Source organism: Rhinatrema bivittatum, chromosome 1 (assembly GCF_901001135.1).
Source record: "Rhinatrema bivittatum chromosome 1, aRhiBiv1.1, whole genome shotgun sequence".
Taxonomy (NCBI): Eukaryota; Metazoa; Chordata; class Amphibia; order Gymnophiona; family Rhinatrematidae; genus Rhinatrema; species Rhinatrema bivittatum.
In genome coordinates, this window is record NC_042615.1 from 743244388 (window position 1) to 743269866 (window position 25479).

The 25479-nt window shown below is 44.2% G+C and overlaps 1 protein-coding gene across 1 annotated transcript in view; it reads left to right on the forward strand.

Moving 5' to 3' along the window:
- The window catches only part of PLCXD3 (phosphatidylinositol specific phospholipase C X domain containing 3), a 303638-nt gene that overhangs the window by 119873 nt on the left and 158286 nt on the right, over positions 1-25479 (forward strand). The gene's annotated exons all lie outside the window — the stretch shown is intronic.

Below are 25479 nucleotides of genomic sequence, written 5' to 3' on the forward strand. Positions count from 1 at the left end.
ACTATTCCCAGCTACACTAACTGCACTAACCACATCCTCTGGCAACAAATTCCAGAGCTTTATTGTGTGTTGAGTGAAAAAGAATTTTCTCCGATTAGTCTTAAATGTGCTACTTGCTAACTTCATGGAATGCCCCCTAGTCCTTCTATTATTCGAAAGTGTAAATAACCGATTCACATCTACTCGTTCAAGACCTCTCATGATCTTAAAGACCTCTATCATATTCCCCCTCAGCCATCTCTTCTCCAAGCTGAACAGCCCTAACCAGCCTTTCCTCATAGGAGAGCTGTTCCATCCCCTTTATCATTTTGGTTGCCCTTCTCTGTACCTTCCTGATTAGGCATGGATATCCTCCTTTATTAAATTGGTTTTTACCTTATTTCATGGAACAAAACCATGATCTCAGGTTTTTTTCACTTCTTGATCCCACCCTAATTGTAAATAAGCTAAATTAGGTTTTCTTCTTTTAGTTATGGAATATCTTCTCTTATGTTTACAATGCCATCTTCTGGCTTACTTTTCAAGGTGTGATTTATTAATGTATAACTGCATGTCATGGCCATACTGGCCAATTTGATGGTACCCCCTAGGTAGGGATCTGTGAGAGTCAAGAGCAGGGAGGTCAGGCGTGAGGTCTTCTGCAGGGTTCAGGAGGAGGCAGGACAGGCGTAAGTCTTCTGCCTGACTAGCTACCTTCCCTTCAGATTGGGCCCTCTGGTGCTGGTAGCTGGAAGGTCTTATGGAGGGAGTTGTGCCGGATCAGAGACAGAAAGCTCACTGATCCTGGCAGGCAGTGAGAAGCAAGAGGATGGGAAGCTACACAAACAGGGTTGAGCATCGACAAGACAGAGACTGACAAATAAGCAAAAGGCAGGGTTTCTCCAGAGAACAAACAAGGAACCAGACAAAGCATGGAACAACAACATAGCACAAGGGAAACACATGGATAAGAAGGCCACTGGAAGGCCTAACATAGGACAAGAGCAAAGCTAGGAACATTCAGTCAAGAAAGACAACTGGGAGGCCTAACACAGGACAGGACCATGCTAGGAACACACAAGTAAGAAAGGCCACTGGGAAACCTAAACAGAGCAAAGGCACGGTATACAAGATCAAAGAAACCCAGATCAGGGACACTAGGCAAGGAATACAAGGATAAGGGGCCACATTCAGAGAAGAGACTCCATGCTGAGGTGGGGAGTAACAGTGAGGGAAGGTTTTATAAGGCTGGTCTTGCTTCATTATGCAGCCTTCAAGGCAGAGGGTAGAATGGGTCCAAGCATGGCCCAGTGAGGGCCCCTGCTGGTAGGGGGGTTGCCTAGCAGAAAATACAAGAAGGGGAAACATATTGGAGCATGGCTTTAGGAATATAGTAGGATCTTATCTCAATCATCCTTAAAGATGTGTATGTGTTAGTTGATAGGGATGTGAATCATTTTTTGACGATTTAAAAAAATCGTCGGATATTTTTTAAATCATCAAAAATCATTAAGAGTCGCGATACAATAGAAATTCCCCCGATTTATCGTGAGAAATCGTAAATCGGGGGAGGGCGGGAAAACTGGCACACCAAAACAACCCCTAAACCCACCCCGACCCTATAAAACTAATCCCTTACCTTCCCCCACCCTCCCGAACCCCCCCAAAACTTTTTACGAGTACCTGGTGGTCCAGTGGGGGCGCGGGGACCGATCTCCCGCTCTCGGGCCATCGGCGCCATTTTGGTTGCCACTCAAAAATGGCGCCGATGGCCTGATAAAAAAAAAAACCCCACCAGACCCTTTAAAAATGACCCTTTAGCTTCCCCCACCCTCCCGAGCCCCCCAAAACATTTTAAAATTACATGGTGGACCCGGGAGCGATCTCCCGTTCTCGGGCCGTCGGCTGCCACTCATAAAGATGGCGCCGGCCATCCAGTGCTCCTACCATGTGACAGGGGCCAGCCAATGGCACGGATACCCTGTCACATGGTAAGGGCAAAGGGCCCTCGGCGCCATCTTTATGAGCCCGAGAGCAGGAGATCGGTCCCCGCGCTCCCACTGGACCACCAGGTACTCGTAAAAAGTTTTGGGGGGGTTTGGGAGGGTGGGGAAGGTAAGGGGTCAATTTTAAAGGGTCGGGCCTCACTAAAAAAAAATTAACGATGTGAATCAGAACCGATTCCGATTCACATCACCACCGATCAGATTTTTTTCTCCCTCTAGCTGAACCCGATCGTTAAGACGATCGGTCACACGATTCACATCCCTATTAGTTGATCCAACAAGATAGATCTGAGCAACACAAGATGGTCACCACAGAATTGTATGGAGACAAAGAACTGCTATTGTTTAATAAACAGGACATTGACTAAAACTAGCCAACATAGCTAAAACACAAACTTGTTGAAGCTGCTATGGCCTTGACAGACTTTGTAATTCTCTAATTAGAACATTCAAATCAACAAGCTGTGTCTACCAGCACATTCACTGTCAACTGAACCTGCCTACTAAGAAGAAAATTAGCTTCTGAAAGCTCATCAATGATATACCAATGGACAGTGATGTATGCTTATTTATGTAGATTTTGAGCATTTATTTGAGGAATTAATAGACCCAGGAAAATATAGGACAAAGGACAAACTAACTAACTAAGAAGAAGAAATCAAAGGAAGATGTGAGTTTTCCTACTGGCACGTCTCTTAAAACCCCTGTTCATGCCTAATTGCCAAGTTCCTGTCTGCTACACTTGCACAATCCCTGCCTGTCTTGATGTGTTGGAAACCTACATACCATCGTCTGCAACTTGCTGAAAGCTGTCTGAAATCTCTTTCTCTCTGAAAGCCATCTGCTGTTCCAGGATTGATAAGAGATGTATTCAAATGTGGATATTGTGGCTCTGTCTCCTGCTTAAGCCATGAGGGTAGCTGAACTCTTTTGATGTTGGCAGCCCCAAGACTAGATCTTGGATATGACAGTTGGGATTGCATCTGAGAGATTGAAAGATGTTGCACACTACTTCCTTGCCAAGTATACATAAGACTTGGACTAGTTTACTCATATGTTGGGAATTTAGCTTGCAATGCATGTGTGAGAAGTGAGTTGGAACTGATTTGGCATGGGTGATATAGACACTTTTAAATCCAGATTGATTTGTAGGTATTGCAAAACAAATTTAAGCAATGTCTCATGTAACTGTCCATCATTGTACATCACTCCTATAAACTAAAAAGAGGTATAATATAGTTCTGGTCCCTAAGAAAAGTGGCTGAGATGCAAACAGTTTCAGCCAATCTACCTTGCAATACTTTCCAAAATAAATTTGTAGAAGGTTTGTATGTGTGGATATGGGTGTAAAGTGTGGAGTGTGGAGTGTGACTATGGGGAGTTTCTATTTGGGGGAATGGTGGATGCGGGGTGGAGTATGAGGGATGGATTTGTGTGGAGTTGGGTAGAATTGTGTGTGGGGTGATATCTGTATTTGTGGGGTGTGGTTGGTAGAGGTGTGAGTTTTCACCATGCAGAGGAGTGGGTATGGGTGGATGTGTAGGGAGGTATTTGGGGAGACTGATTTATTTAATTGATGGTAAACTGTTAGAAGCTGTTCATAATGTTAGAATGCTGACCAGGACTCCATTCCAAATGTGCCCCTATCCTCATCCCACTTTCCAGAGCCACACAGGCAGAGATAGGCAGAGACAGGTAAAATAATTGATGCAACTGGCAAAAGATAGCACAAAAAGTGTTTCAAAAGTACATTTCTACATTCTCCAACACACCTCAATACACTGATCTGATGTTTCTGGTTTTCAAATTCATCTGAGATGTTTACATTTTCTTCTTGCTTGCCAAGTTTGTCATCCCTGTTTTTAAAGTTATCTTACGTACAGGCAGACAGATGGGCATTGATCTCTTTTGCATAATTCTTTCCAACATTCTGTATGTTGGAAAGCGTAAAAAGAGATATAACAAATATCTCAAATGTATTATTTATTTATTTGAAAACATTTGTATGCTGCAAACTCTTTTCAGCAAAAAGGGGGAAGACTGAGGACAACATAAGCAAGTATTTCTGTACTGAAAGGATGGTAGATACAAATAAATGAAATAGCCTTTCAGGGGAGGAGGTGGAGGCAAAAAATCATAGGATAAACATAGAGGCTGCTTGCTTAGTTGTGAGGAAGTAAAAGTAAAGCCAGTGGTAAGGTAAATGAGCAGAATAGATTGACCCTACAGTCTTTATCCACCCTCATATTCTATGTTTCTATTAGGAGTGTGTATCGATACAACTTTTGTTTGTTTAGTTTTGTTTTTCCCCTTTTTTGCTTTTTTTTTTCCATTAGGGTTTCTTTCATTTTTTTTCCCTTTTGTTTAGTGCGCACTATTTTAATTTAAAGGGGAATTTTAATACCCGAATGTGGGAGCCCATGTGCCTGCCATTCCTGGCATGTGTACATGGATGCGCTGATTTTATAACATGTACACGTTGACGCGCACATGCACGCCCGATTTTACATCGGCATGCACATGTATGTGCGAGTGTCGACTCGTATGCATAAGGGGGGGCATGTTATAAAATGAATGCAGCAACGCGATAGGCCCTTTCCCCAGTTCCCTCCCAATCTGCTCCAATAAAGGAGTGGACTGGGAGGAAAATTCCTACACCCATTCCCTATCCTGCCTGTTTTTTCCCCTATCCTCCCCGACCCCTAAAAACCCTCTAACTAGTTTTTTTAATGCGATACTTACCTGCACTCTGTAGCAGTAGTAGATTAAGTGGGCTAGCTGGCTGCCGCAGTATGCTTCACCGGGACAGTGCCTAATTGCGTCTGCCCATGGCCTGCCCATGCCCTGCCCAGACCCCATCCTGACCCTCCCGTGGTCCGTCTCTTTTTTTGAAGCTGGCTCTTCTTCACATACTGGGAGATACGCGCGTGGCCACGGACATTTGAAAATGACTGTGGCGCAAACACAATCTAGCCACGCACGTATCTCCCATTTTTTAATGCATGCTGGCCTTTGAAAATCGGGCCATTAGTGCGCACTATTTGAGTTGCAGCTGTGCATACTAACTCAATGCTCAATAATTCAAGGGTCAGTTCCAGGTATCAGTCCGAGCGTGATCAAAGGCAAGCAGAGGTCAGTTCCAGGCGGCGGCAAGCAGAGGTCAATACCGGAAATCAGTCCAGACGTGGTCAGGCTAACTGAGGTCAGTACCATGAAATCAGTCCGAGTAGGTACAACCTGGGTAGCGGGACAGGAGCAGGAACAAACGCTGGAGAACAAGAAGGACCACGGGAACACAGGAAGGCAGGAGCACTGGAAGACACAGGAACACTGGAACACTGGAACAAGGCAAGGAAGAAGAACGCAGGAACACAGGATGGCAACTAGCTTCTCCTAGGAGACGACCCGTTTGCCAAGGCGAGGGTCTGGGGAAAAGGCCCTCGCTTTTATACGGAGTCTATGTGACGTCACCGGGAGGTGCCTCAGTCGAGGTTCCTGCCTTGTGCCCTTTAAAGTATGGAATGTGGGCCACGCGTGCGCCTAGGAGCAGGGCCGAGGACGTGGAGCCCCGATGGGAGCTCCACTGTGAGACCTGCGAGGATGGTGGTGAGCAGGGGAGGCGCAGAGGACGCTGAGAGCTGGCAGCCGAGGCGAGGGAAGAGTGTCCAGAGCTTGTGGAGGGAAGCGTGAGGTGAGCAGGTCCGGTCGCGGCACCAACGCGGCCGGGACGCGCAACATAAATAAACCAAATTTCTGAATTTGTGTGTTCAGTTTGTAATTGTGCACATACTAGAAGTGCACACAACTTCCAATATGCATAGACAACGTGCATTTTGAGCACGTAACTATGGTATTATAATCACAAACTTCTGAACATGAAAAAAAAAGAAACTCAAAATAAAACAAAACAAATATTCCAACTGAAACTAAATAAAATAAAAATCTTTGGCCTGCACTTTCCTCATGATCTCTTCCTTTTTTCCACTAGTTATGCCTCTCTCTATGCAATAGGGATGTATAGAGGCAAAATTTTTGTTTCAGTTTGTTAATTCATTTCATAGGTCACCTCCATTTGTTTATTAGTTTCAACCAAAAAAATTGTGTTTGATTAATTTGTTTCCCATTGCAGTCAATTTTGAGCTTGAAAATTGGGGTTTTCTAATGAACTCAAATGAAATTTGTGAGGAGACAATATAAGAAGGGGGAAGAGAACTCCAAGACATGAAGACTGTGGCAAAGTGGCACCAAAAGTGACATGAATAGCCATGTATACTCTTCTCTTTCTTCTCTTCCTTCCCTTCCCCCTGCCTTTCCACCCTTCCTCCCCTTACATTCCTTCCTTAAATATTGGTATCCACCACTCATGGAAATATAGTGCTTCTGTCTTAATTGAAGTGACAGATGTTTTTAAGTAATGGCATAGATAGGTTTTGATATTATCTACTTTTTTGGGTTTATTATTCTTTGAGATTTTTATTTTATCTTTAATTTTTATTTTCATTTTTTAATGGTTTATTTTAACACAGATATAATCGGGCTATTGTATTTTTTTTTTTATTGCCCTTCTTTTGGCCATTCAAGTATACACGTGATTTGCAACTGTTAATTTGCTATTTTTCATGTATTATTTTCTGTATTTTATTCATGTTTATGAATCTCTTTCATATTTTATTCTTAAGTTTAATGCACCTGTTATTTGTTCTTTTTATTATATTTTTTTAGATATAAAATGCAGCTCCTGAGGCAAGCATTAGCTGAAACAAGGTCATGTCAGGCATTTTTTAAATTGTATTTGTTTCCTGTATGGTTTTTGGTTTTAACAATAAGGGGTACATTTTCCAAGGTACGCGCGGGTGTACATGTGCACACGCTATCTGGCGCACACACTTGGACGCCCAATTTTATAACATGCGCGCCCAAGCGTGTGTATGTTGTAAAATCGGGGGTTGGCACGCACAAAGGGGGTGCACACTAGTGCATCTTGCACACTCCGACGCCCGCAGCCTTCCCCCGTTCCCTCCCCCTAATCAAACCTTCACACCCCTTCCCCTAACCCTCCTGCCCCCAGCCTTATCCTAACACCCCCCCCCCCAATTCCTTTAATTTACCTTTTGCACCTGCCCCGGGCAGGTGCAAGTTGCGTGCACCGGCAGCCTGCCGGCACACGATCCTCCGACACAGTGGCAAATGGCGCTGTGCCGGAGGCCTCTGGCCCGCCCCTCCCCTGGACTGCCCTGCCCCCACCCCTCCCCCTCCCCGCCCCTTTTTCAAAGCCCCAAGACTTAGACGTGTCTCAGGGCTTTACATGCGTCGCCAGGCCTTTAAAAAATAGGCCCAGTGCGTATAACCCACTCTACGCGCGTAAATCCATTGGATTTACGTGCATAGAGCTTTGAAAATCTGGTCCTAAGTATAGAAGACCTGTGAGATACAGCTGTTTTTTATCTACAGCAGTCCTTTTTTGTGGGACATTTGTCTGTATCACTCTGCTTGTTCATTGTTATACTATTGTGGTACTATTGCCTTTTTTTCCAATGTTTTTTATCACGAAAGCAGAGTGGCAACAAGATGCCAAAGATTTAGCATCAGAAGAAGGGTAGGAAGGCAGAGTTGCAGCAAGACCCCTATTATGTAGAGTCTGGTATATGGTAGCAATGCTATGTTTGCAAGATAGGGATGTGCAGAGGGACGCCATACGTTGCATTCGGGATTCGGATTTGTCGGGGAGCAGATATGTTGCATTCGGCTGTATAGCGCCCCGATGCATTAATACGGCGATTTCTATTTGTGTCCCAGCTAAAATTAAAATTAACTACAACCCCCCACTCTCCTGACCCCCCCCCCCAAGACTTACCAATACTCCCTGGTGGTCCAGCGGGGGGTCCGGGAGCCATCCCCTGCACTCTCACACCCTCGGTGCCGGTTTCATCATGGCGCCAATAGCCTTTGACCTACTATGTCACAGGGGCTACCGGTGCCATTGGTCAGCCCCTGTCACATGGTCATTGGCGCCATCTTGTGCTCCTACCATGTGACAGGGGCTGACCAATGGCACCGGTAGCCCCTGTGACATAGTATGGGCAAAGGCTATCAGCACCATTTTGATTACTGGCAGCCGATGGCCCGAGGGCAGGAGATCGCTCCGGGACCCCCGTTGGACCCCCAGGGACTTTTGGCCAGCTTGGGGGGGGGGCCTCCTGACCCCCACAAGACTTGCCAAAAGTCCAGCGGGGGTCTGAGAGTGACCTCCTGCACTTCGGCCGTCAGATGCCAGTACACAAAATGGCGCCAATCACCTTTGCCCTCACTATGTCACAGGGACCGACCGTTGGCTGTCCATACTATGTCACAGGGGCTACCGGTGCCATTGGTCAGCCCCTGTCACATGGTAGGTGCACAAGATGGCACCGATGGCCATGTGACAGGGGCTGACCAATGGCACCGGTAGCCCCTGTGACATAGTAGGTCAAAGGCTATCGGCGCCATGATGAAACCAGCACCGAGGGTGTGAGAGTGCAGGGATGGCTCCCGGACCCCCCGCTGGACCACCAGGGAGTTTTGATAAGTCTTGGGGGGGGTCAGGAGGGTGGGGGGTTTGTTTAAATTGATTGTTGTTCTGTATGTAAACCGGAGTGAAGGCAACTATGCTATGTTGTTCTGTATGTAAACAAGTTGTTCTGTATGTAAACCGGAGTGAAGGCAACTATGCTATACCTCGGTATATAAAAAAATGCTAAATAAAATAAATAAAAATAAATAAATTTATTTAGGCGGCCGAATAATTCGGCGAAGATTCGTGTATTCGTGGGGAATCATGATACGTTTCACTTCTCCACGAATATAACGGATATGTCAACATCCGTTGTGGATTGCCAATACGTAGGGACCGAATGCACACCCCTATTGCAAGAACCTCCTCTCCCCAAGGCTACATCAGGGGTAGGGCAGCAAGGCATGATGGAAGCAAGACCCCCCAGACAATGTCATTAGGAGTATAGCAGCAAGAAAGTGTGGAAAGCAAGACCATCAAGGAGCAGCATATGGAGTATAACAGCAAGATACTGTGTCAACAAGACTCCCAAGTGCAGCATCAGGGACATGGCAAATATGCAGAGTGGCAGTAAGATCCCCAAGTGTAGCTTAATAGGTATACCAATAAGGCAGAGTGGCATCCAGATCCCTAATGTGTACAGCGTGGGGTTTCGCAGCTAAGCTGACTGATAGCAAGACCCCCAAGGTATATTATAAGAAACAGGGCAGCTTCTCCTTTATTGGTCCTCTATCTTGTCTACTTACCCTCTTCTTACACCTCAGCTCTGTCCTGGCTACTACCTCACTCAGGAATTTTTTGATTGCTATATTTACTAGTTTCATTCAGCATTTTTCAATGGGCCATAGTCTTGAATGGGAAACATAAATGAATGAAACTTACAATTTTGTTTATTTGTGGGAACCATCTGTTTATTTTGGGGGTCCACAAATGAAACAAAAATGTTCTCATTTGTTTCAATGTACCCATTCATTGCAAACAAATGCATATCCCTACTATGAACCCTAGCACCTTTCCAGCTTTGGCTACTGCAAGCCACCGCACTCACCTAAACACTGCTGGTCAATTGGGCCTCCCTTCTTCGACAGATGCCGCTGACCTCCACCCGCGTTCAGACCACTGCTCCAGCCATCACCATCTACATGTACCAGCAGATGTAAAAGGACCTGGATGGGAACACGCCACAGCTCCCCATGATGATGCTATTTCCAGAGCCCTATTTAAGGGCTTTTCTGTTGCTTCCTCTTCACTTCAGCAATGTGTCTTCTGCAAGCTGTGTGTAGAGTGGTTTGCTGCTTCCTGACTCCTGTGTTCCTGATCCTGTGTCTGCCTCATCTCTTCAACCCAGCCTGCCTCATCTTTTCACCCTGCCCAGCATTGTCTAATCCAGCCCTTGCTTCCCTGCCTGCCCTGCATGCCTTCAAAGCCTGCTGTAAGATTGACTTCAGGATCTGACCCTAGCCCAGAATTTGACCATTCTTATTTGCTGCCTACCACTGACCCTTGCCTGGACATCGACCCTTCTAGCTTGCCACCTGCCTCTGACCCTAGTCTGGTCCTGGACCTGCACTTTTGCCACTTCCATTTACCTAAGACCTGCCTGGTTAATAAAACGGAAAATGTCATAATGCCTCTATATCGCTCCATGGTGAGACCGCACCTTGAATACTGTGTACAATTCTGGTCGCCTCATCTCAAAAAAGATATAGTTGCAATGGAGAAGATACAGAGAAGGGCAACCAAAATGATAAAGGGGATGGAACAGCTCCCCTATGAGGAAAGGCTGAAGAGGTTAGGGCTGTTCAGCTTGGAGAAGAGACGGCTGAGGGGGGATATGATAGAGGTCTTTAAGATCATGAGAGGTCTTGAACGAGTAGATGTGAATCGGTTATTTACACTTTCGAATAATAGAAGGACTAGGGGCATTCCATGAAGTTAGCAAGTAGCACATTTAAGACTAATCGGAGAAAATTCTTTTTCACTCAATGCACAATAAAGCTCTGGAATTTGTTGCCAGAGGATGTGGTTAGTGCAGTTAGTGTAGCTGGGTTTAAAAAATGTTTGGATAAGTTCTTGAAGAAGAAGTCCATTAATGGCTATTAATCAAGTTTACTTAGGGAATAGCCACTGCTATTAATTTCATCAGTAGCATAGGATCTTCTTAGTGTTTGGGTACTTGCCAGGTTCTTATGGCCTGGTTTGGCCTCTGTTGGAAACAGGGTGCTGGGCTTGATGGACCCAGCATGGCAATTTCTTATGTTCTATTGTTCTTAAGGCAAATCTGCCTTGCTCCTAAGATATCTTATTAATAAAGATTTTTCTCTTTGCTGGTTGTTAGCATTCTTTCCCACAATACCTAGATTGCACAGTTTATGTGTCTCTCATGAAGGACAATATAGAACACATTGTCTTGGTTGGGTCAGGGTCATATTTGAGGGAGTCTTTGTTAGCAGAGTGCAAGGCTTGATGAAGGTTTATTTATTTATTTATTTATTTATTTATTTATTTAGTGCTCTTATATACCGACATATGATTTGATACAGATCAAATCAGATCGGTTTACATGGAACATAGGGAAGTAACATTAACATATCCAAGAATAAACGAAAGTTACAATAAAACAGGGGTACTCAAACTGGGAATAAGAGGAGCCAATGGCAGAAGAATTCAGATGTGGTTCAGGATAATGCGAGGGTTGATCAGATAGAGCTGAATTTAGTTCAAGGGGGATGCATAACTTTATTAGCATGGGAGACAGGGTCTAGCTTGGTGGAGCATGAGTCTTGATAGGGGGTGTGGTGATTAGGGATGGGCAGTCATTTGCAATGAAATAGGAATTAAAGACGATATTTCCTATTTTGTTGCAATTCAGGAATTAAAAAAAAATAAAAGGAAAAAACCCAAACATAGAACCCACCCCAACCCTTCAATATGGAGCTCCCCCACATGCGTAATTTGCATCTACCCTAATCCCCCTTTCTGACCCCCCCCCCCCTTCCGCCCCCCAGAACTCACCAAAAATCCCTTGTGGTCTAGCAGGGGGCCCACTACCAGGTCGGTGGCTGCAATTAGTAAAAATGGTGCCAGCTGCCCTTTACCCCTACCATGTGACAGGGGCTGCCCAATGGCATTAGTAGCCCCTGTCACATGGTAGGGGCAAAGGGTATCTGGCTCCATTTTGACTAATGGCAGCCACCTGCCCGGGAAGGAGAGGTCACTCCTGGGCCCCCTGCTAGACCACCAGAGATGTTTGGTGAGTCATGTGGGTGTCAGGAGAGTGGGAGTGGGATTCTGCATGTGTGTGTGTGTGTGTGTGTGTGTGGGGGGGGGGGGGTCGCCATACTATAATAAATGGGAATGGTTGGGAAGTTTCTGTGGGTTTTTTTTAAAGAAAACAAAAATGAAAACATGAAAATAGAAAAAAAAAAAGATCCGGAGTGGACCTGAAATGGCCCACCCCAGACCGAAAATGAAAATGCGATGACATTTTTTAAAGGCTCCACCCCAAGTTGCCATTACATTGTGTGTGTGTGTGTGTGTGTGTGTGTGTGTAAGAAGGTGGGGTCCAACCTTGCTTGAGGATTGGGGAGGGGGGGGTAAACTTCCCCATATTAACTGGCCCTTTCACTTCATTCTGGTTAGCAAGAGGAATATTGCTATATTATGTGCTGCATGCTTGCTATACTTTCTGTTAGCATGCATGCTTTGTTTGCATACCAGTGCAAGGCTAGGGAGGAAGGGGGGGGGGGGGAGTTAGAAGGCATGCAAAAAGTGCATTTCATAGCTGAGCCCCTAAGAATTATAGAAGTAATGATGGCTCCTCATTACATACATACATACATTATCCTCAGCTTCTGTTTCCTTAATGGTTGTTGCTGTCAGCAGGTCCTGCATTATTAGAAAGACAATGTCCTACCTACCCTTGTCTCTGAAGTGAACTATCAACCTTACGCCACTATATCTGTCCCAGTAGCACCCTGAATGGAGTCAAAGTTCTGGACACTTGAAACCACCAAGGGACTAGAGAATCGAGTCATTTAAAAGTTCTTAAAGCGTACAGTTTCCTCCTTGCCATGAACCACTAACATACTCAGATGTTGCAGCATTTTTTGGTCATTATTTTTAGCATTAAATGTGCTGAAGTTTGAAATCCACCCACAAGGAAAACTGCAAAACCTTGTCTATATAAATATCTTTTGTAATACAAGGAACAAAAGCATTTTTTTTGGTTCAGTCCCTAACAGGGAGACATCACTTCATCAAACCACATATATTAGTACTGTAATTTGACAGATACCGATTACTGTGTAAAGTTCATTATCTAGCTAATGTCTTTCAAATCTACATGCCTTAGTGAGTGCAATTTAAAATGCTGGCTTTCCTGATGAAGTAGAGGAAGAAAGCATATGCTTGAAATGTCTTGAAAGCCTTTTGTCCTTGGTTCACTCAGCATATGATATTCTAGTTCACCATAAAATTGTTATTCTGCTGTGGTCGAGCAACGTTTAAGAAGGTTATTCAGGTCAACTCAACCAGTTAAGTGTGGGGCTGAACATGTGGGTAAATCTGACTGCACAAAATCTAACTTTCTGGTTAGATTTAGGACAGCCATATGTGGAGGCAAAGTTGTCTGCAGAAATATAGCCAGTTAGTGCCAACTGCCGAATATCTCACTTAATCAATTTGAAAATCCTCACCTGGGCATACCTCGACCCAACCCCTTATTGCTTTCCAGCTAAATCTGTGCCCACAACAATTTTGTGTGCACAAAATTTAGTTGGACAGTGAGTGGAATATTGAACTTGTTAGATTTATGTGGTTGAAAGCTTATTTGAACCACATAAATGTTTTGAATATCAACCTCCATACAGTTATACCCAATCATAGCAGTAGATTGCTGCTCAAATATGTCATCATTTGCTAGAGGTATTTTATTTTGTCTTAATCCTTGTTCCTGATGTTTTTACCTGCCTTGAGCTGCCAGGAGTGCAGCGTATCTTTGCCTTGAGCTGCCAGGAGTGCAGTGTATCCTTGCCTTGAGCTGCCAGGAGTGCAGCAAACCTGCTTCCTCTTTCCTGTGCTCTCCCGCTCTCAGCGTGGTCCACGACCAGCCTTCCAGGGCTGAGTAGGGCGCGCATGAGGCAGGGTGGTCCGCGACTCAGTCCCGCGGGTGGTCTGAGTAGGGCGCCCTGAGGGATGGTGCCCATGTCTTCCTTCAGCCCTCGTTCCTGATTCCACCTCTGTGCATCCAGTCCTGAGTCCACGTCTGTGCCTGTCCACCTCTATGCATCCTGCACCTCGTTCCTGAGTCCACGTCTTTGCCTGAGTCCACGTCTAAGGATCCTCCACATCTATGCCTGAGTCCACGTCTATGCCTGAGTCCATGTCGTTCCTGAGTCTCGTCTGAATCCATGTTCCAGTCTTCGCTGCCCTGGCCTCCATCTGTCCTGCCGCTTCGTGCCGTACCCTGCGGCAGGTCCGAAAGGGCTGGGAACGGTTGGAGGACTATTCACAAGACCAACATTGCGTTGTTGGGTCTTCCGAAGCGTGCAGGTCCGGAGGAGGGCCTGTCTTCCAGTCTTTCCAGCTTGCCTTCGTCCAGCCCATGCTCGGGCATGCCACGCCTCCCGCGGCACCTCTCCAGACCCCTCTGACATCGAGCCGCGGCCCAAGGGCACACACATCTCCCAGGAGTGGGATCGCTCTCCTAGCGCTCCACAACATGTACATATTTACACGCCCCTGCTGTGTAATTTTAATTCAGCTTTAGATGGCGTGTAAGTTAAAAAAAAAGTATTGAACCATTTTGGAGGAAGGGTCTGTGGTAACTGGGGGGGGGGGGAGTACAAACTGTCAATACAGGGGGTCTTGAGGAGCTATCTGTTAACTGGGTGAATCGGTGGATGAACTGGTAAACTGGTAATGGCATCAGTCTGCTTCCCTTTTAAAATCCTCTGACTTACATAGTAGAAGTGGGATTTGTGCGCCCATGTGCATGCCCACTTAAAAGATGGCACTCAAGTGCTCACAGCCAGACTATTTTATAACATGTGCAGAAATATGCGCGCAAGTTATCAAATAAGCACATCCCTGGGCGCTGGCCAATGCACGTGTACAAATGTGCGCCCGTACACCAGTTTGAAAGTTACTGTGCCTGTGAGGTGTTTCACTTTGGCAATTTGCTTGCAGGTTTGTGAGTACAAAGTACCTGTGGGTTTGCAAGAACCACACGGATTTCAAAAATTGTTCTCATGATAGCCATTTTAAAACTAAAGCAAATGTACATAAAGGATTACTTTTCTGCAGCACTTGAGATATAAATGCTATTTGCCAGGGTTGTAGGGTGACTGCTGAAGTTGGTGGTGCACCAGAAAATTTGCTGCTGCCAGGTGCCCTAGAACACAGTGCACCCTCCTGCAGTATCTTGTGAGCACTTTTTCTTTAATGCAAAAAGCCTATGCTCACAGCAACCCAATCCTTAGAGGGAAAATTAGCTAAGTCCATCCCTTAAAATAATCACCTAATCTACTAACAACAGTTACAATAAAATATGTAAATAAAAAAATATTGGATTTTAAATGTAAGGTCCTATAACTCCCTGTTACTTGATCTTTGCCTCTACTCCCTCCCCTCCAAGTTCTCTCTACTCTCCGCCCCCCCCCCCCCCCCTTATCTTATTCCAAATCACCCCCCCCTTTCTCCCTTTAATATATCCACCAGTTCTATGTTCATTGTAAAGCCTGTTGCTAATTTTTGTTTCTTGTTAACCGATGAGATGTTCCCAACGACCATCGGTATATAAAAGCTGTCAAATAAATAAATAAATAAATACATTTTCTGAAGAACATTCAAAACTGCTTTCTGCATGCAAATGAAATTAATAAAGAACAAACCTGTTTAAAATAAAAATGAGGAAGAGAGGACCATAATGCTGTAAAAGGCAGTGTTGATAAGTGTCATCATTTTCACAGCAAGAATTCAAGTTACAAAGGAACTAGATCTTTAAAATATAGACTAACTTTTACCAAATATACCAGCAAAAATTAACTTTCACCAAATATACCAGCAAAAACTGTACTGGAAACCACAAGTCCGACTGTATTATGCATCATTCCTCACAAAACATCAAGCAATAAAATCAAGAGATATAAAACATCATTCATAATATTAAAACCATACTAATAAAAAGAATAAATATTAAAACAGCCCACAAACATCCAATAATTTAAAAAAAACTTACATAAATTTGTCATAATATTTACCAGACACCAATAAAATATTTCAAAACATCTGATGAATAAAATATTCAACAATTCAAAAATGTTCTAATATTCCCCCCAAATAATAAAATATTTCAAACAATAGAAACCTCAAATTAAACCCAATAATTAAATCTAATAAGGATTACAATATCTCCTGCTCTTCACACCTAGGATCTTTTGATTTCCACTCACCCTAAGATTATCGTAAATTGGGGGAGGTAAGGCCACACAAACTATTTCCTTTCTCTCTCATTCACACAAACATATTAACACATTCATTCTTTCATGTACTTCCTCTCTCATATACAGTACATGCCAATGGTCTCTCACTTATACACACAGGGGCAGATTTTCAAAGGGTTACGTGTGTAACCCCCGAAAAGCTGCCCCTGCGTGCGCCGAGCCTATCTTGCATAGGCAGACAAAACTGAAATAGAAAGCCTGAGAAACCAGACTCTGTGAATTCTGAAACACTGAAGAAAAAAAAATATCAGTATATAATAAATACACATTCTCAAAGATGGCATAGTCCTATCACTGAAAGGCAAAATCCCACATACACACACAGGCACTCAGTCTCATATGCTCTCTCACATGCATATACAGACTTTCACACCCACATGCTCTCTCTCTCTCACCCCCCCCCCCACACACACACAGGCAGGCTCCCATTCACATCCCCCAAGCAGATCCCTATTCACCCACCCCCAGGCAGGCTCCCATTTACATCCCCCCAAGCAGATCCCTATTCACACACCCCCAGACAGGCTCCCATTTACACATACACACATACACACCCTATTCACACACACACACACACACACATACCCCCATGCAGGTTACCATTCATACACACACACACACACACACACACACACATATACCCACAGACAGGTTACCAGACTCACACATACACACACACACACCCAGACAAGTTACCATTTTCATACACACACACCCAGGCAGGTTACCATTCACACACACATCCATACCCAGGAAGGCTCCCATTCTCTCTCTCTCTCTCTCTCTCTCTCACACACACACACACACACACACACACACACACACACACACACACACACCCAAGCAGACATAGCTACCATTCACACACACACACATACACTCCGGCAGGCTAACAGTCATAGACACACACACACACACACACATACCCGCAGGCAAGCTACCATTTACTCATAAACACACACACACACCCAGGCAGGGTACCATTCACTCACTCACACACACAAACAAACACAACAGGAACTGCATTTGCATGGTTCAAAACTTTCCTCAGCAACAGAGGCTACAGGTTAGAATTCACAATAAAGAATCACCCCGTTATAACTCCTCCGTAGGAGTTCCCCAGGGCTCTTCCTTATCCCCCACACTCTTCAACATTTACCTTCTTCCACTATGCCAGCTGCTAACCAAACTGAATCTAAAACACTTCATATACGCTGACAATGTTTGATCCCCCTTAAAGAATCAATTACTAAAACACTTGAATATTGGGAAAATTGCCTCCAAGAAATCAACTGCCTCCTCACTAGCTTAAACCTGATGCTTAATTCATCTAAGACCGAACTCCTCATCTCTCCGGAAAATAGTAATACCACTTCAACTCCACCAGCCAACCTACACAGCATCCAAGCAAGAGACTTAGGAGTAATAATTGACAATCGTCTGAATTTAAAATCATTTATCAACCAAACAACCAAGGACTGTTTCCACAAACTACAGGTATTGAAAAGAATAAAACCACTCTTTCACTTTCAAGATTTCAGAACTGTTCTTCAAGCAATAATCTTTTCCATGATAGACTACTGTAATTCTATCTTACTAGGTCTCCCTTCATCTTACACCAAACCGCTTCAGATGGTCCAAAACGCGGCAGCCAGAATACTGACAAACACGAGGAGAAGAGACCACATATCCCCCATCCTCAAAAACTTACACTGGCTGCCAATTCATTTCAGAATTATATTCATAAGTCCATCACCATTATCTATAAAGCCATCCATCACCATGCTCCACTTAACCTACAAATTCCACTCAGACAACATACCTCTTCCAGACCCATTAGAGAAGCATACAGAGGATCACTACAGGTACCACATACCAAAACCACTCGCATCTAACATTTAGAGATCGGGACTTCTCAACAGCAGGACCATCGATATGGAATTCCATTCCACCTGATCTTTGACAGGAGCCTTGCCTTCCAAATTCAGAAAAAGGCTTAAGACTTGGTTGTTTAAACAAGCCTTTCCAGACCCCAACTAAATCTCAATTCATCAACAACCATAGGCAGACACTTCAGAGCATTGTAAATAATTGCTCCTCCTTATGTTAAATTCCTCTAGCCTTTCCTTCTTTCCCCAGTTTTGATCAACCCTTGTTTATTGTAACTTCACTGTTTCTCTTCTCTTGTTACAGTTTCAAGTTCTTTTTACACCCCTTGTTAATTGTAAACCAGCAGGATATGATTGTATCATGAATGCTGGTATATAAAAACTCTAAACAAAATAAATAAATAAATAAATAAATAAAACACAGGCAGACTCCCCATTGGCTGCAGAAGGGAGAGCCCATTCTGCTGTTGCTGCTCCTTCTGGGTCTATTCCATGGTATTCAAAATTTTTGAGGCTAGCACTTCCTCTATACAGATCTCGCGATGCACAAGATCAGCATAGAGCATCTTCTGGCTGCACGTGGTTTGAATGCCAGAAGGCAGGCATACTTAGAGAAGCGGGAGAATGGGATCCTTCCTCTTTTCAGTCACCGGCATCCTCCTGGGCCTGCTGCTCCTCTCGGCTACCGAGTCGTAATAGGTTGATATCTTTCAAAGGACCAACAAAAAAAGATGTCATGCATGAGCATGAGCTTCAAAACCTTCTTAAGACAAACTATTTTTTTCCTTTCAAGCTTTTATGTAAATGAAGACCAGATTTTATTGTATTCAATGATTTTGTTTCCAGTGGCCTAACAACCAGCAACATAACAAGTGAAAGAGAAAAATCACCCTGATTAGACTATATATGCAAGATTCTTCTGATTGGATCATAGCCATGCCTGGTAGCATTTTTCTTCATGCATCTAGTTTGATAATGCATTATGAATGAAGTTTGCTATCACCGGAAATTCAGTGATAAATTTTGTAGTAAGGATTACAAAATGATGTGGTATATTTGCTGAAATAGGAACACCATTTATGTAACCTAATATACATACAAATATTTTCCTTTAAAAATCTCCCTGTCCTATATATAGAGAGATAGATACTTTCTTCATCCTTATCATTATTCCCCTCCTCCAGTTCTTTGACCTTTTTTTTAATGTTTCATTCCTTTTTGTTCTCACCTCCTTCCCCTGCCTTAAAGGCTGTAGTAAGATTATCTTCCCATTCTTTACCACCTTCTTCCACTCTCCCAGTCTCTTTTTCTCCACTCCTCTGTCACCCAGGGCCGGTGGAAGCACTAGGCGAACTAGGCGGTCGCCTAGGGCGCCAGCTTCCCGGGGGCGGCACTGCCCCGGTAAAATTAAGAGAGCCGCGCCCAGCCACTGCCCCGGTAAAATGAAAAGAGCTGCATTAAGCCGCCGCCCCCCCCGATAAAAATAAAAGAGCCGCTGCCGGCAGCCCGCCCCAAAAGACCCATCTGACCTCCCCCAGCGGTTCGCGTGCTCCCGGTCTCTCCCGCTGCTGTTGCCGCCGGGCTATCAGCACGTTCAAGCCCAGCGGGAACGGCAGCAGTGCAAAAAAAAAAAAAAAAGCTGTGGCATCCGCGGCTGCCCTTTTCTTCCTCCCGCCCCCCCCTGACCCGGAACAGGAAGTGGTGCGCGGGAAGGAGAAAGAGCCGTGCCGCGTGAAAAAATAGTGGCGACAGCAGCATCGGCCCCCGAGCAGTCGAAGGAGCTGATAATCGGGAAAGGAGACAGCAGCGTGAGCCTCCCGCGGCCGATGGGAGTCTTCCTTTTTGGCCTGCGGGGGGCTGGAGGAGGAGGCTGTTGCAGCTACCATTTGTGCTGGGGGGGGGGAGAGGAAGTGAGAGAGAGAAGCAGCCAGCCTGCCTGTGTGTGATTGAGAGCCTGTGTGTAAGTGAGAGAATGTGTGTGTGATTGAGAGCCAGTGTGTAAGTGAGAGAATGTATTTGATCGAGAGCATGTGTGTGATTGACAGAAACTGGTCAGAGAGCTGATGTATGTGTATATGTGAGAGACAATGAAAGTGACTGCTCAAGGAGATGACTGATTTGTGAGAGTGTGAGACAGTCAGGGATGTGACTGTGTGTGTGAAAGAGAGAAAAAGCATGGAAGTGAGAACTCTGGGTATGTGAGAAAGCCTGGGAGTAAGAAGCCTGGTGTTGTGGGGGTGTATGTGAAAGAAAGCATTGGAGTGAGAAGCCTGATTATGTGAGAGAGAGCATGGGAGTGGGAAGCCTGTGTGTGTGTGCATGTATGAGAGAGAGACTGGTTGGTAAGGTGACAGTGTGACTGGTGTGTATGTGAATGTGAGAGAGAGAGAATGTGATTCAGGGAATGAGAAGCCTGTGCACCTGGAGAGCGAGCATGGAAATGAGAGAGAGACTGGTGTATAAGTGTGTGTGTGTGTAACAGAGAAAGTGATTATGGGAATGAGAAGTCTGTGCATGTGAAGAGAGTGAGCATGGGAGTGAGAACCTGGGTGTGTGTGAGACACAGCTTGGGAGGGAGAAGCCTGTATATGTAAGACAGAACAGGTGACTGGTGTGTGTTTGTGTGTATGTGAGAGAGAGAAAGAAAGTGATTATGGGAATGAGAAGCCTGTGCATGTGAAGAGTGAGCATGGGAGTGAGAAAGCTGGGAGTGTGTGAGATACAGCATGGGAGTGAGAAGCCTGTATATCTGAAAGAGAACATGGGAGTGGGAAGCCTGTGTGTGTGTATGCATGAGAGAGATCAGGTGACTGGTGTGTGTGTGTTTGTGTATGTGTGTGAGAGAAAGAAAGTGATTATGGGAATGAGAAGCCTGTGCATGTGGAGAGAACAAGCATGAGAGTGAGAGACTGGTGAGTGTGTGTGAGAAAGAGAAAGTGATTATGAGAGTGAGAAGCGCATATATGTAAGTGGAACACGGGAGTGGGAAGCCTGTGTGTGTATGGCATGAGAGAAACTGTTCAGGAAGGTGACTGGTGTGTTTGTCAAAGACTGTTTGGGAGATGATTGGTGTGTGAGAGACAGAAACTGGTCATGGGGGCATGACTGGTATGGTGTGTGTGTGAGAGACATGGGCCTTAAGGAAGAGGACCATGAGTATAGAGCTTAGCCACTACTGCTGCTTCTGGTGTGTACTACAGCCTGCATGGAAGGGGAGTAAGAGAGCTGCTGGAGGGGGTAAGTAAAGATGGCTTTTTAAGTTTATTTTTCTTGATTGACTGCCATTTTAATTATTTAATATTATGTGATGTGTCTGCTTTTTTTGTTTGAGCAACAAGTTTAGCTTTGGTTTATGTTTATTTTATTTATTTTTATTTATTTATTTATAAAAGTTTCTATACCGTCGATAAGACAAATCATCTCAATGGTTTACATGGCATAAAAATGTCAAATAAGTGTTCTGTTATAAATACAGACTTCGTTATTTTCATTAATGCACAATGTAAGTTAATTGTGTGTGGAGGCTGGGGGGGGGGGGGGCGGCATAGCTGACGTTTCGCCTAGGGCGCCTAATACCCTTGCACCGGCCCTGCTGTCACCTTGCTGCTCTTCAGTCCTTTCATCCTTGCCCTCTTTGCACCGTACCTTCTACCCTCTCACCCGTTTCCTCTCCTGTAACCTTTTGCTTCCTTCTTTCTCTTGTAGCCTGTGTAAAATATGGACCAGCAAATTATTGCCCTCTTTTGAGTCAGTGAAACAGCTGCCTCCCTCCTGATGTTTGTACCACCTGGTTGTGTTCAGTGTGAGCTACATAGCAGTAGGAGGCAGACAATGACAGCCCAACATGGTGGAAGGGAGAGAAGGAAGCAGCATATGGCTGGTGCACCAGTGCAAAAAGAATGTGGCAACTGGCCAAACAGTCCAGTACAGCAGGACCCAGGGAGGGAGCCAGCCAGTGCTGTGATATGTGAAAGGGAATTAGCTGTATGCTGACAGCCTGGTAGGTTACAGAAGGATGCAGTGGCATTTGTGCTGGGCTAGCATGGCTGGACCAAAGCAGCTGCAGACCAAGGTGGCAGTGATAGGAAGGAGTTAACTGCAAGGAGTCAAGAAGAAAGCTGGAGCAATATCTGTAAGTGGCAGCCAATGCTTCTGCTAAGCTGCAGAACTGCTAACACCTTGCTCCCTGCTTGGCAGGGTATACAGGAGGTACTTCATTTTCTGAATTGACTCAACACTAGGGACATGATTTTCAGATTCCAAATGAAGACTGAGCATTTGAAATTCCATTTTTATACATTCTAATTAAAAAGGCTGAGTTTGGCTGAGGGGGTCTGGGGTAGAGGGAATGCCTGAGGGTTTTGGGAGCCCCAAGAAAGAGGGGGTGCTCAAGGGGGCACTATAATCCCAATGAGTTTTCTTTACTATTGGGGTGAACCAATTTTTAAATCTCGATGAAACAAATTCTTATAAGTGAGCCAAATTTTAAGGATTATAAGTAACAAGATATGCAAAATAGAGTCTTTTCTATTAAAGGAACAAAGATGTGGAATAAAATTATAAACAACTTGAGAAAAATGGAGGCGTTAAAATTTGTTAGTAAACTTTTCAAAACGGATGTTTTTAAATAAGCATTTGCAGTATAATTTTAAATTTGTATAAAAATTGTATAATTTTGTGATTTAAAGATTGTGTATGTTTACACAATTGAGCATCCAAATGGCAGATGAAATTTAATGTGGACAAGTGCAAGGTGTTGCATATAGGGAAAAATAACCCTTGCTGTAGTTACACGATGTTAGGTTCCATATTAGGTGCTACCACCCAGGAAAACGATCTAGGCATCATAGTGGATAATACTTTGAAATTGTCAGCTCAGTTACTGCAGCAGTCAAAAAAGCAAATAGAATGTTAGGAATTATTAGGAGGGAATGGTTAATAAAACAGAAAATGTCATAATGCCTTGTATCGCTCCATGCTGAGACCACACCATGAATACTGTGTACAGTTCTGGTTGCCACATCTCAAAAATATATAGTTGCAATGGAGAAGGTACAGAGAACAGCAACCAAAATGATAACGGGAATAGAATAGCTCCCCTATTAGGAAAGGCTGAAGAGGTTAGGGCTGTTCAGCTTGGAGAAGAAACGGCTAAGGGGGGATACGATAGAGGTCTTTAAGATCATGAGAGGTCTTGAACGAGTAGATGTGAATCAGTTATTTACACTTTCAGATAATAGAAGGACCAGGGGACATTCCATGAAGTTAGCAAGTAGCACATTTAAAACTAATTGGAGAAAATTATTTTTCACTCAACGCACAATTAAGCTCTGGAATTTGTTGTCAGAGGATGTGGTTAGTGCAGTTAGTATAGCTGGGTTCAAAAAAGGTTTGCATAAGTTCTTGGAGGAGAAGTCCATTAACTGCTATTAATCAAGTTTACTAAGGTAATAGCCACTGCTATTAATTGCATCAGTAGCATGGGATCTTCTTGGTGTTTGGGTACTTGCCAGGTTCTTGTGGCCTGGTTTGGCCTCTGTTGGGAACAGGATGTTGTTGCATACAGGGGTAGAACATCTGCTATCTCCCTTACAGGTCAGCCCTGACCCCCACTCAACTTTTATTTGCCGGTGTTAATGGTCAGCCCTTTAAGGCGATGGGGTCCCTTGAGGTTGGGGTCACTATTGTACTTAAATGGCAGCAAGCCACAAGGTTGGCTACAAAACAAAGCAAAATGCCATAGAGCCGCAATGTTTTTTCAGGAGAGCGGCTCAACTAGCTCAGTGACACCTCATCCCTGTGATGGTGGGATCCTGCCCACAAAATCCATCATGGCTTTATGCGTCTTAAGTGTAAGCCAGATGAGCTTATCTTGTTAACTTTGAAGGTATATTCAATAGCTCAGCTGCAGTATTGAATATAGCCGATTATCTTTAGGGCAGGTCATTGGCCCAACTAGTCTTAGCCGGCTAAGGCCTAGATTTATCATTTTGCTATAAAATTTGCAAAAAATAGTGCCCATGATAAAAAAAGGGGCATGTTATGGATTTTCCACTGCTATTTTAACTGAATGCATGTTAAATTTATTGTGGTGCCCAGACAGGCTTTTATTGCATTAGAGAGAGAGAGAGTGAGAGATACTCTCTATAAGGTGCATATATAAGTAAACTATTTATACCACTGTAAAAGGAGCAACTAGTAACTCAGGGTGAGGTTTTGATGGTGGGCTAGGTTTTGGGGAGCAGCTTTACATGCACAGTCAGAAGTACAAACAGCACAGTAGACCTCAGTGATTTGGAGTGATGAAAGGAACACAAACATGAGATTTGTACATTGTACTCGTGACCTAGCAGCTAGGTAGAGAGTGCATCAAGCTAGGTCGAGAGTACATTGTACAAATCTCATTTTTTTTTATACCTTTCATCATTCCAAATCACATAAAATCTTAACTGATGGTAACTGTGCTATTCGTACCTCTGACTGTGCATGTAAAACTGCCCCCCCGAAATCTAGCACACCACCAAAACCTCACCCTGAGTTCAGAATGACCCCTCTTACAGTGAGATGAGAAAGACCCTAGTTCAAAACTAAACAATATACAAAAAACAATAGCACAAAACATGTTTATTATAGCAATTATAACAATTATAAAAAGGTGCTCACAACACAAATAACATCTCCAATATCATTTCAATACGTTTAATATGTAGACCCCACTATTATCATAAATACAATGTACACATTATAATGAAATATACAACACTCCAAATACAATCATAACAATCTTTATCCCACATTAAGCATCTCATATCATTTGAAAAACAATTACCCCACACATACACCCCACAAACACACATATCTATTAAAAATACCATTCATAGACATCTAAACTAAAACATGCATGGTTGACTCACACTCTCAACAATAATTCAATATAAGCACTTTGTAATATCGCAGAGGAGCGCTCACTAGCACTCTCGGTGATTATCAGTTCAATGAAACCGCTTGGTTCTTTCAACCTTCATGGCGTATTTACTCTCATGCCCCATAAATACTCAGCACGATGTATCCACTAGGGATGTGAATCGGTTTTTGACGATTTAAAATATCGTCCGATATATTTTAAATCGTCAAAAATCGTTAGAAGCGCGATACAATAGGAATTCCCCCGATTTATCGTCAAAAATCGTAAATCGGGGGAAGGGGGAGGGCAGGAAAACTGGCACACTAAAACATCCCTAAAACCCACCCCGACCCTTTAAAATAAATCCCCCACCCTCCCGAACCCCCCCAAAATGCCTTAAATTACCTGGGATCCAGAGGGAGGGTCCCGGTGTGATCTTTTACTCTCGGGCCTGCGGTGCGTTGTAGAAATGGCGCCGGTGCTACCTTTGCCCTGTCATATGACAGGGCCGGCGCCATTTTGTACAGCAAAACGATTCGAGTTTAGGAGGTCGTTCCCGGACCCCCGCTGGACTTTTGGCAAGTCTTGTGGGGGTCAGGAGGCCCCCCCAAGCTGGCCAAAAGTCCCTGGGGGTCCAGCGGGGGTC